This window comes from Chiloscyllium plagiosum, unplaced genomic scaffold (assembly GCF_037043375.1).
Source record: "Chiloscyllium plagiosum isolate Xiang-an unplaced genomic scaffold, Cpla_swu_hap1 HiC_scaffold_35, whole genome shotgun sequence".
In the NCBI taxonomy this organism is placed as follows: Eukaryota; Metazoa; Chordata; class Chondrichthyes; order Orectolobiformes; family Hemiscylliidae; genus Chiloscyllium; species Chiloscyllium plagiosum.
The window spans coordinates 39,724,427-39,735,748 of record NW_028270173.1 but is presented as its reverse complement, the minus strand read 5'-3'; positions in this window follow the sequence as shown (position 1 = coordinate 39,735,748).

Sequence of the window (11,322 nt, the reverse complement as noted above, 5' to 3'; positions counted from 1 at the left end):
GACGGGCAGAAGATCCTTTTCCTGTGCTGTCGATCTCTATGACTCTATGACACGAATCTCAATATACCACAATAATTACTAAAGCTGTCATAACCCATCAACAAAACCTAATGTATGCAAACATGCTTAATGCAAGACATATTGCAACATCCTCCCATTTAGAAATATTGTTCCAAATGGAAATGCATGGTTATACCTAAGTGAGTGTTGTTAATTATACAATCAAATAAAAATAATTTTCAAGAGTAACACTTCAAAATACCACTTCGGAGGTTTGACAACGCACCATATGATATGGTGATCATATATCCAAGCAGAGGGGGATACATTGTTCTTTGTTGCTCTTGTTAGTTGTTTTGCCACTAGTTGAGGTCACTCAACATTACAGCACAATCATTATCGAAATGTTCCTTGTCACTATCTTTGTACACTAGTGCTGTTCTCTAAATTGATTGATCTGCCTTCTACTCCTTTACAATGTAAAATCACGGTCAGTAATGACTTTGCGAGATCGTGGCTGGTAGCACATTTCAGAAACATTTGCTGGTCTGATAGAGTCATAGAGATGTACAGCTTGGAAACAGACCCTTCAGTCCAACCCGTCCATGCCAACCAGATATCTCAACTCAATCTAGTCCCACCTGCCAGCACCCAGCCCATATCCCTCCAAACCCTTCCCATTCATATACCCATCCAAATGCCTCTTCAATGTTGCAATTGTACCAGCCTCCACCACATCCTCTGGCAGCTCATTCCATACATGTACCACCCTTTGCGTGAAAAAGTTGCCCCTTAGGTCTCTTTTATATCTTTCCCCTCTCACCCTAAACCTATGCCCTCTAGTTCTGGACTCCCTGACCCCAGGGAAAAGACTTTGTCTATTTATCCTATCCATGCCCCTCACGATTTTGTAAACCTCTATAAGGTCACCCCTCAGCTTCCGACGCTCCAGGGAAAACAACCCCAGCCTGTTCAGCCTCTCCCTGTAGCTCAGATCCTCCAACCCTGGCAACATCCTTGTAAATCTTTTCTGAACCCTTTCAAGTTTCACAACATCTTTCCGATAGGAAGGAGACCAGAATTGCACACAATATTCCAACAGTGGCCTAACCAATATCCTATACAGCCGCAACATGACCTCCCAACTCCTGTCCTCAATACTCTGACCAATAAAGGAAAGCATATCAAATGCCTTCTTCACTATCCTATCTACCTGCGGCTCCACTTTCAAGGAGCTATGAATCTGCACTCCAAGATCTTTTTGTTCAGCAACACTCCCGAGAACCTGCTATGTCCTGCTAAGATTTGCTTTCCCAAAATGCAGCACCTCGCATTTATCTGAATTAAACTCCATCTGCCACTTCTCAGCCCATTGGCCCATCTGGTCAAGATCCTGTTGTAATCTGAGGTAACCCTCTTCGCTGTCCACTACACCTCCAATTTTGGTGTCATCTGCAAATGTACTAACTGTACCTCTTATGCTCGCATCCAAATCATTTATGTAAATGACAAAAAGTAGAGGACCCAACACCGATCCTTGTAGCACTCCACTGGTCACAGGCCTCCAGTCTGAAAAACAACCCTCCACCACCACCCTCTGTCTTCTACCTTTGAGCCAGTTCTGTATCCAAATGGCTAGTTCTCCCTGTATCCCATGAGACCTAACCTTGCTAATCAGTCTCCCATGGGGAACCTTGTCGAACCCTTACTGAAGTCCATATAGATCACATCTACTGCTCTGCCCTCATCAATCTTCTTTGTTACTTCTTCAAAAACATCAATCAAGTTTGTGAGACATGATTTCCCACGCACAAAGCCATGTTGACTATCCCGAATCAGTCCTTGCCTTTCCAAATACATGTACATCCTGTCCCTCAGGATTCCCTCCAACAACTTGCCCACCACTGAGGTCAGGCTCACCGGTCTATAATGCCCTGGCTTGTCTTTACCGCCCTTCTTAAACAGTGGTACCACGTTTCCCAACCTCCAGTCTTCAGGCACCTCACCTGTGACTATTGATGATACAAATATCTCAGCAAGAGGCCCAGCAATCACTCCTCTAGCTTTCCACAGAGGTCTCGGGTACATCTGATCAGGTCCTGGGGATTTATCCACTTTTAATCATTTCAAGATATCCAGCACTTCCTCCTCTGTAATCTGCACATTTTGCAAGATGTCACCATCTATTTCCCTACAGTCTATATCTTCCACATCCTTTTCCACAGTAAATACTGATGCAAAATATTCATTTGGTATCTCCCCCATTTTCTGTGGCTCCACACAAAGGCTGCCTTGCTGATCTTTGAGGGGCCCTATTCTCTCCCTAGTTACCCTTTTTTCCTTAATATATTTTGTAAAAACCCTTTGGATTCTCCTTAATTCTATTTGCCAAAGCTATCTCATGTCCCCGTTTTGCCGTCCTGATTTCCCTCTTAAATATACTCCTACTTTCTTTATACTCTTCTAAGGATTCACTCGATCTATCCTGTCTATACCTGATATATGCTTCCTTCTTTTTCTTAACCAAACCCTCAATTTCTTTGCTCAGTTTTGATCGTTCTCTACCTGCTCATTCATCATGTATCGCTTTCATTCTCTTTTGTCTTTGAAGAAGAATATCCCGTGTTTCTGAACGGTCAGACAATTGGTTGCTAGCCAAAGTAATTCACAGTTGCCTTCTGAGTGTAAGTTGTCCTGGGATGGTAATCCCTTCTCCATTAGCGTTGTTGCACAAAAATATTACAATGCAATGTGAAAGTCTTGTTTTGTGAATGATCATTGATTTGATAATACTTATCATACATTCTGCTAGACCATTTAATTTCAGATAGTTGGATAATAATATGATAAGAGTCACTCCCCATTTAATAGGCATGTCTTTAAGTAGTTTGCCAGGAAATTGTGGACCATTGTCATATACCTTGTACCAACATGCCAAATAATCATTAAACATTTCACACAGTGAGTTTAGGGTATGGATTTCACTGCCTGGAAGGCAGGATCACTCCTGGAGGTAGGTTCAATTGAGGCATTCGAGAGGAAAACTGATGATTATTTGTATAGAAATAAAGTTTAAGGATACAGAGATAAAGCAAAAGATTAGCAGCCTGCAATGACACTCAGTTAAAGAGCTGATACAGACACAAAGGACCAAGTAGCCTCCTTAACATTTCTATGATGCTGCGAAGATAGTAGCCAGCACTGGTTGCAGTTGTGGAGCTGCTAATCTGCAAAATGAGAAATTTGGTGAAGTAATCCATGACAAAGAAGTAATTGTCCCTGTGTGCTGTCTGCTTTTACCTTAACTCAAGGAATGAATGGAACCTCATATGGCTTTAGATTCTCTCGCTGTTGCTGGGGCTGATGTACTTGGCATGCCTCACAAACACTCACAAGTCATTGAATATCCTGATTCACCCTTGGTTAGTTCACAGACTCACATGATAGCTGTCTCGTCTGTAAATACTAATGTGTCTTTCATTTAACATGTGCAAGATATCTTGATGTGATGCTTTTGGTACTTGGACCTTTATCTGTTGTTGAAAATTATTTGTCATGATATACCACGTTTCTCTCTGTCTGGTCAAAATGAATAAAGCTTTCTTTAATGCAATAAGGCTATCATGGATAGTTATCTCCTGTAGCTCTTTGTAGTTGCTGATCTTCTGCAGTTCTGGATTGCAACTAAAACATTAACCATGGCTGTGGCCCTAATACCCTCAAATTTGACAAAGTCTTCAACTTCATAGTCAAGAGCTAGGAGAAAGTGAGGACTGCAGATGCTGGAGGTCAGAGCTGAAAATGTGTTGCTGGAAAAGCGCAGCAGGTCAGGCAGCATCCAGGGAACAGGAGAATCGACGTTTCAGGCATGAGCCCTTCTTCAGCTGGTGACAGGAATTTAGAGTCAAAGCAATAGCTTTTTCATCTTGGGAATGACCTGCACTGAGACAATTTTGTAATGTATCCAGTTTGAGAACCGTGACTTTCCTGGGTCCATAGTATTGCAGTCAGCAGGATTTTGCTGAGAGAGCTTGTTGGAGAGAATCAAAAACGTCTTGGTGTTCATCTTGCGACATATAGGGGAAGTCCTTCTTCAAACCTCTCAGCACAGATACCTTTCCCACAAAGTTGGGGACATTTCATGAAAGCAAAGAGACTACATGTTTTGGCATTAAATTTAGATTTTGAGGTGTGTCATCCTGCTTTATTAGGACAAATGATAATTAATGATTGTAAGAACTTCTGATCATCGATCTGGGGTCTGTCTTTGCCTTTAGGACCATATTTCTTGCACATGCATGCGTGCCGAATATCCTTTGGTCCCACATGCTTTACAGATATTCAGGAAGTTGGACTAATTTTAGGTAGGGGTGACACATCGGTTACAGATCTTGTTGGTTTTGTGCATCTCTCCAATTGTAGGAATAGAGCTGATTGCAGTAAGGGTCGAGGTTTGGTGCTGGAGTAGAGCTAATTGCAGCTCAGGATCGAGGTTTGGTGCTGGAATAGAGCTGATTGCAGCTAAGGGTCGAGGTTTGGTGCTGGAAAAGCACAGCAGGTCAGGCAGCATCAGATTAGCAGGAAAATCGACATTTCGAGCAAAGCACTTCATCAGGAATGAGGCTGGGATCCTCGGGGATAGAGAGATAAATGGGAGGGGGTGGGGCTGGGGGAAAGGTAGCTGAAAGTGTGAGAAGTGGAAGGAGGTGGGGGTAATGGTGATAGGTCAGAGGGGAGGGTGGGGCGGATAGGTGGGAAGGAGGATGAACAAGTAGGACAGGTCATGAGGGTGGTGCTGAGCTGGAAGTTTGGAACTGGGATAAGGTGAGGGAGGTGAAATGAGCAAACTGGTGAAATCCACATTGATGCCATGGGGCTGGAGGTGGAAGATGAGGTGTTCTTCAATTGCTGTTGACCCACCACTCTAACTCCATAATTGCTTTGATTCCCAAGTAATGCCTCAAAGGGGATGGCCAGTTTTCAGAAGACCCTTCCTGAATGTCTTAACTGGTGCAGGGTTGAGAATTCTGAAATTTCTTCTTCAGGAAAATCAATGCATGCCTTGTGCTAACAAACTGGTAAATAGGCTCTTGAGGTTACACTCTGGATGGCATTAGGCAGATGTGTTGATTCTGAAGTTAGTTTTGGTCTTTGAGTACCTTCCACTCCTTTACTGGGTCTTTCGCATTGTCAACAGAATTACCAGTTATGTTAATTCTGGCAAGCATCTTCTTACAGATGGTACACAAGATTTTCAAAGCTCTTTTCTTGGTATCATCCACTGTTTGATCTGTAAAGTAAAATTGCATACTTTGGTTGTGCAGTTACAATTCTATAAGGTTATAATTGGCTGTCCAAATCCACAAGGAACTGGTTGTAATCCATTTCTCTGTGAATTAGGAGAAAGTGAGGACTGCAGTTGCTGGAGATCAGCTTAGAGAGTGTGGTGCTGGAAAAGCACAGCAGGTGAGGCAGCATCCAAGGAGCAGGAGAATCGACGTTTCGGGCATAAGCCCTTCCGTGGATTCTCCTGCTCCTTCGATGCTGCCTGACCTGCTGTGCTTTTCCAGCACCACACTCTCCACACTTCTTTGTGCATGTCTATATTTTCTTATACTGAAGTAGAGCGCAGGGCAATATTTGTTTATTCCTTTTGCTAGATTTTCTGCTCCCTCTTTTAATTTTCCCCCTTTCTGATCCCATTTCCTTTCTTTGTCCTGTTGCTGCTCTTTCACACGACTTGGCCCCTTTAAGAATGCCATTTGAAGAATTACAACTTGTTAAGTCAAAATTTCAGGTTTGCAGGTGCCATTCACTCCAAATAAGGAGTGATGATATCATATAAGTTTGCCTCTGCTTTCATGAAATGAACTGACTTTTAGATACAGGTAAGACTTCTTAGTGTAGAAAGCAATTTTTTAATATGTTTTAGCAATGGAAAGCTTTCTGGCTATGATATAAGGAGCATTTAACTGCCTGTCTTGCAAAATCGGGATAGCAGGGATTTCTTTTAATGTGAGACAAAAGGGTAACTAGGGAGAAAATAGGTCCCCTCAAAGATCAGCAAGGCGGCCTTTGTGTGGAGCTGCAGGAGAGGGGGGGGCGATACTAAATGAGTATTTTGCATCAGTATTTACTTTTGAAAAGGAAATGGAAGATATAGAATGTAGGGAAATACATGGTGACATCTTGAAAAATGTCCATATTACAGAGCAGGAAGTGCTGGATGACTTGAAACACATAAAAGTGGATAAATCCCCAGGACCTGATGAGATGTACCCTAGAACTCTATGGGAGACTAGGGAAGTGATTGCTAGGCCCCTTACTGAGATATTGGTATCATCAATAGTCACAGGTAAGATGCCAGAAGACTGGAAGTTGGCTAACATGGTGCCACTGTTTCAGAAGGGTTGTAAGGACAAGCCAGGGAACTATAGACCAGTGAGCCTGATATCAGTGGTGGGCAAGTTGTTAGAGAGAGTCCTGAGGCGCAGGATGTATATGTATTTGGAAAGGCAAGGTCTGATTAGGGATTGTCAACATAGCTTTATGTGTGGGAAATCAGGTCTCACAAACTTGATTGGGTTTTTTGAAGAAGTATCAAAGAGGATTGATGAGGGCAGGGTGGCAGATGTGATCTATATGGACTTCAGTGAGGCATTCAACAAAGATCCCCATGGGAGACTGGTTAGCCAGGTTAGATTTCGTGGAATACAGGGAGAACTCGCGATTTGGATACAGAACTGGCTCAAAGGTAGAAGACAGAGGGTAGTGGTGAAGGGTTGTTTTTCAGACTGGAGGCCTATGACCAGTGGAGTGCCACAAGGATCGGTTCTCTACTTTTCATCATTTATATAAATGATTTGGATGTGAGCATAAGAGGTATAGTTAGTAAGTTTGCAGATGACACCAAAATTGGAGGTGTAGTGGACAGCGAAGAAGATTACCTCAGATTACAACAGAATCTTGATCAAATGAGCCACTGGGCTGAGAGGTGTTTAACTTCGATAAATGTGAGCTGCTTTATTTTGGGAAAGCAAATCTTAGCAGGACTTAAACACTTAATGGTAAGGTCTTAGGGAGTGTTGCTGAACAAAGAGACCTTGGATGCAGGTTCATAGCTCCTTGAAAGTGGAGTCGCAGGTAGATAGGATAGTGAAGAAGGCGTTTGGTATGCTTTCCTTTATTGGTCAGAGTATCGAGTACAGGAGTTGGGGGGTCATGTTGCGGCTGTACAGGACATTGGTTAGGCCATTGTTGGAATATTGCGTGCAATTCTGGTCTCCTTCCTATTGGAAAGGTATTGTGAAACATGAAAGAGTTCAGAAAAGGTTTACAAGGATGTTGCCAGGGTTGGAGGATTTGAGCTATAGGGAGAGGCTGAACAGGCTGGGGCTGTTTTCCCTGGAGGGTCGGAAGCTGAGGGGTGACCTTATAGAGGTTTATAAAATCATGAGGGGCATGGATAGGATGAATAAACAAAGTCTTTTCCCTGGGATCGGGGAGTCCAGAACTAGAGGGCATAGGCTTAGGGTGAGAGGAGAAAGATATAAAAGAGACCTAAGAGGCAACCTTTTCATTCAGAGGGTGGTACGTGTGTGGAATGAGCTGCCAGAGGAAATGGTGGAGGCTGGTACAACTGCAACCTTTAAGTGGTATCTGGATGGGTATATGAATAGGAAGGATTGAGTGTCTGTTTCCATGCTGTACATCTCTATGACTCTAAGTCACATGCTAAGATAGTAATAATATCATGAGCATGCCTATTAAAGGTATACAGACATGCTAACTGTAATGCAACGTGGGATAAAAACAGAAACATTTTCACTTTACCCTTGATAGAAATAGCAACTAGATCAACTCTTTCTACAGTAATACATGTCAAAGTCAAAAGGTCTTGTAGATAAAGTCATGGAAAAATAGATGAGACCCAGAATTTGAATCCTCTTCTTTCCAGATGAAGATATAAAGCTAAAATAAAGCCAGTTGCTCGAGGATTTGAAGTTTGAAGAGACAAACTGCCAGATGACAAATTGATTTATCACCAACTCAATGGAGAAGAACGCAAATGTTTTTTTTACTGAACTATGAGAAGGTAACTGTGTGCTAGGACACAGGACACAGTACACATCACCACAGAAAATGATGCAGTGTTTCATGATGCTGACCATGTTTACACTGCCATATCACAAACTAAAACTCCTGTTAGATGCTGATATTGGTTTGAATGTTGATTAGTTGTGTTTGTTTATGAAAGTTAATATTTTTTGCCTTACTCCAGCAAACCTCCCTAAGTGTTCTATGGCAACAAGGATTGATCCAAGTTCACAATAACCAACAATTGTACACTTACCAAACATGTAAATTATCTTGCAAATTTACAAGTTCTCCACATAATCTACTCTGGAAAGATGAGTATTGCATGGTTTACATGCTGTCTCAAGATAAGAAGAAGAAGCTATAAAGCCATCATAAGCCTTCTCGTAGAATGATGATCCTTTCAAGAAAGAGGAAACAGGGGTTACATCGGAATAAACTAAACTGTGGTCAACAAAGAGATTCAATGCACCAAACGTAAAGGAAATCTGTAACTGGCCAGCACAGAAAATCTCAGGAATGTTTAGAGATATATTTCATCAAAAAAAAGAAGAGCTTTCTATAGTCACACACCAAGATTTTGATTGGCATCAGTTTGGCATCTGATTTTTTTTTTGGGAGCCCAGTTCATTCAGCTCTAAACTTACAGTTCCAGCATGTCTTCAAGAAGGAATCAGAGTGCCTAAGTATAAACTTATAACATAAGGGAATCCTATTTAGAATGTGTTATATTGCAATCATAATATAGTGTGTTGAGAAACTCCTCTGTAACATTTGAGTTCGAAGGAGAGGCTTGATAGGCTGGGACATTATTTCAGGGAGGAGAAAGTGAGGACTGCAGATGCGAGAGATCAGAGTTGAGAGGGTGGTGCTGGAAAAGCACAGCCAGTCAGGCAGCATCCAAGGAGCAGGAGAATCAACGTTTCGGTCACAAGCCCTTCATTGGGAAATGCTTATGCCCGAAATGTTATTTCTACTGCTACTTGGATGCTGTGCTTTTCCAGCACCACACTCTCAACTGGGATTTTTTCACTGGAGCATAGGAGGTTGAGGGGGTGACCTTATTGAGGTTTATAAAATCATTAGAGGCATGGATAAGGCGAACCGCTGGAGTCTTTTCCCTAGGATGGGGGAGTTCAAAGCTCGGGGGCATTTTTTAAGGTGAGAGGTGAAAGCTTTGAAAGGGATCTGACCAGCAACTTTAGGATCAGTGGATTTGCGTAAGTACATCAATAGGAAAGGTTATAAGGGATCTGTGCCAAATGCAGGCAGGTGTGACTAGTTTAGTTTGGGAACATGGTTGGTGTGGGCTAGTTGGACCACAGGGTCTATTTCCGTGCATTATGACACTATGACTTTACAGTGTAATTTTTCAACAATCCATAAACGCAGCAGAACTATCTGTGAATGATATAACATCACTCCAATACAAGCAAAGACTCCTTCATGATCGAGCAAATTAACAACCTATTTCCTTTACAGCAGTTTGCTGTAGATTACTAGAACAAAATATTGATAATCCGCGAATTAAACAACTTGCATGACAGAATATGCATATTGATGATCAGCATCCTTACCAACATAATCAGATCCATGTCCTCGACAATTACTCCACCACACAAGAAGAAATATCTGCACTGAAACCTATTTTAGATTTTGCCAAGGCTTTTGACCATGTAACACCCATTAAGTTGCTGGACAAACCTGGATCATCATGGAGTTCAAGGAAATCTTAAGTAATCTTTTTTTGTGTGGGATGGGAGCAGTGAATTTGAAAACATTGCCAGAAACTGATTCAACCAGAGTTCAAAATTGGACTCCCGGTTTCAGGGGCTTTTAAATCCTTTAGGTTGGAAGTCAGGCAGAATGAAATGACTGTCACCTTGTATCGGCAGTTGAGAGTGTGCTGCTGGAAAAGCACAGCAGTTCAGGCAACATCCAAGGAGAAGAAAAATCGACATTTCAGGCTGAAGCCCTTCATCAGGAATGCTCATTCCTGATGAAGGGTTCTGGCCCGAAACGTCAATTTTCATGCTCCTCTAATGCTGCCTGACCTGACCTGCTGTGCTTTTCCAGCAACACCCTGTCAATTCTGATCTCCAGCATTTGCAGACCTCTCTGTCTCCACCTTGCATCAGCAACCTTGTTTAGAAAATGTTAGCCCCATTGCGGGTTCTTTACACAGAGGCGGGTTCTTTTTACAGAGAGTTGTGAGAGCATGGAATGCGTTGCCAGCAGCAGTTGTGGAAGCAAGGTCATTGGGGACATTTAAGAGACTCCTCGACATGCATATGGTCACAGAAATTTGAGGGTGCATACATGAGAATCAATGGTCGGCACAACATCGTGGGCTGAAGGGCCTATTCTGTGCTGTACTGTTCTATGTTCTATGTTCTATGGGTGACACGGTGGCTCAGTGGTTAGCACTGCTGTCTCACAGTGCCAGAGACCCAGGTTCAATTCCCGCCTCAGGCGACTGACTGTGTGGAGTTTGCACATTCTCCCTGTGTCTGCGTGGGTTTCCTCCGGGTGCTCCGGTTTCCTCCCACAGTCCAAAAATGGTTAGGTGAATTTGCCATGCTAAATTGCCCGTAGTGTTAGGTGAAGGGGTAAATGTAGGGGAATGGGTGTGGGTGGGTTGCGCTTTGGCGGGTCAGTGTGGACCTGTTGGGCTAAAGGGCCACACTGTAAGTAAGTAAGTAAGCTAATCTAATGTGCTCAAGTACAGGGATGCAGGAGGACAGTGAAAAGTTTACAATGTCATCATTCATGATGCTATCTTAGGTACAAGATACCTCGGTATAAAATCTTAAGGAAAAGGTAGAAAATTAAAGAAATAAGTTACAAGTTCACCGTTACAGTTCTTCTCAGTATAAAATGGTAAAGAAGAAATAAAGTTAAAAGCTCAAAATTACAGTCCCTCTTTAGCCCTGGGCCTGCAGTCGCTCCACCTTGGGCTTTTCCCATGAGGCCTTGATCTCTCTGTCTCCCGTGCTGGGTTTGATTTCTCTCTCCTGCACTGGGTGCGATCTCTCCCCTGCGGTGGGCTCCATCTCTCGATCCTCACACCTCTACGCTGCTGTCTCAGCACCGACTGTCATCTGGCCACAGTCTGCTGGAGTCCCAATCTTGTGCGGCTCAGGGGCTCCCAGCTGCTGCCACTGCTGCTGCTGCCATCACCATGACTGAGCTCCCTCCAAACGATGAGTAGAGGAAGAAAACTAA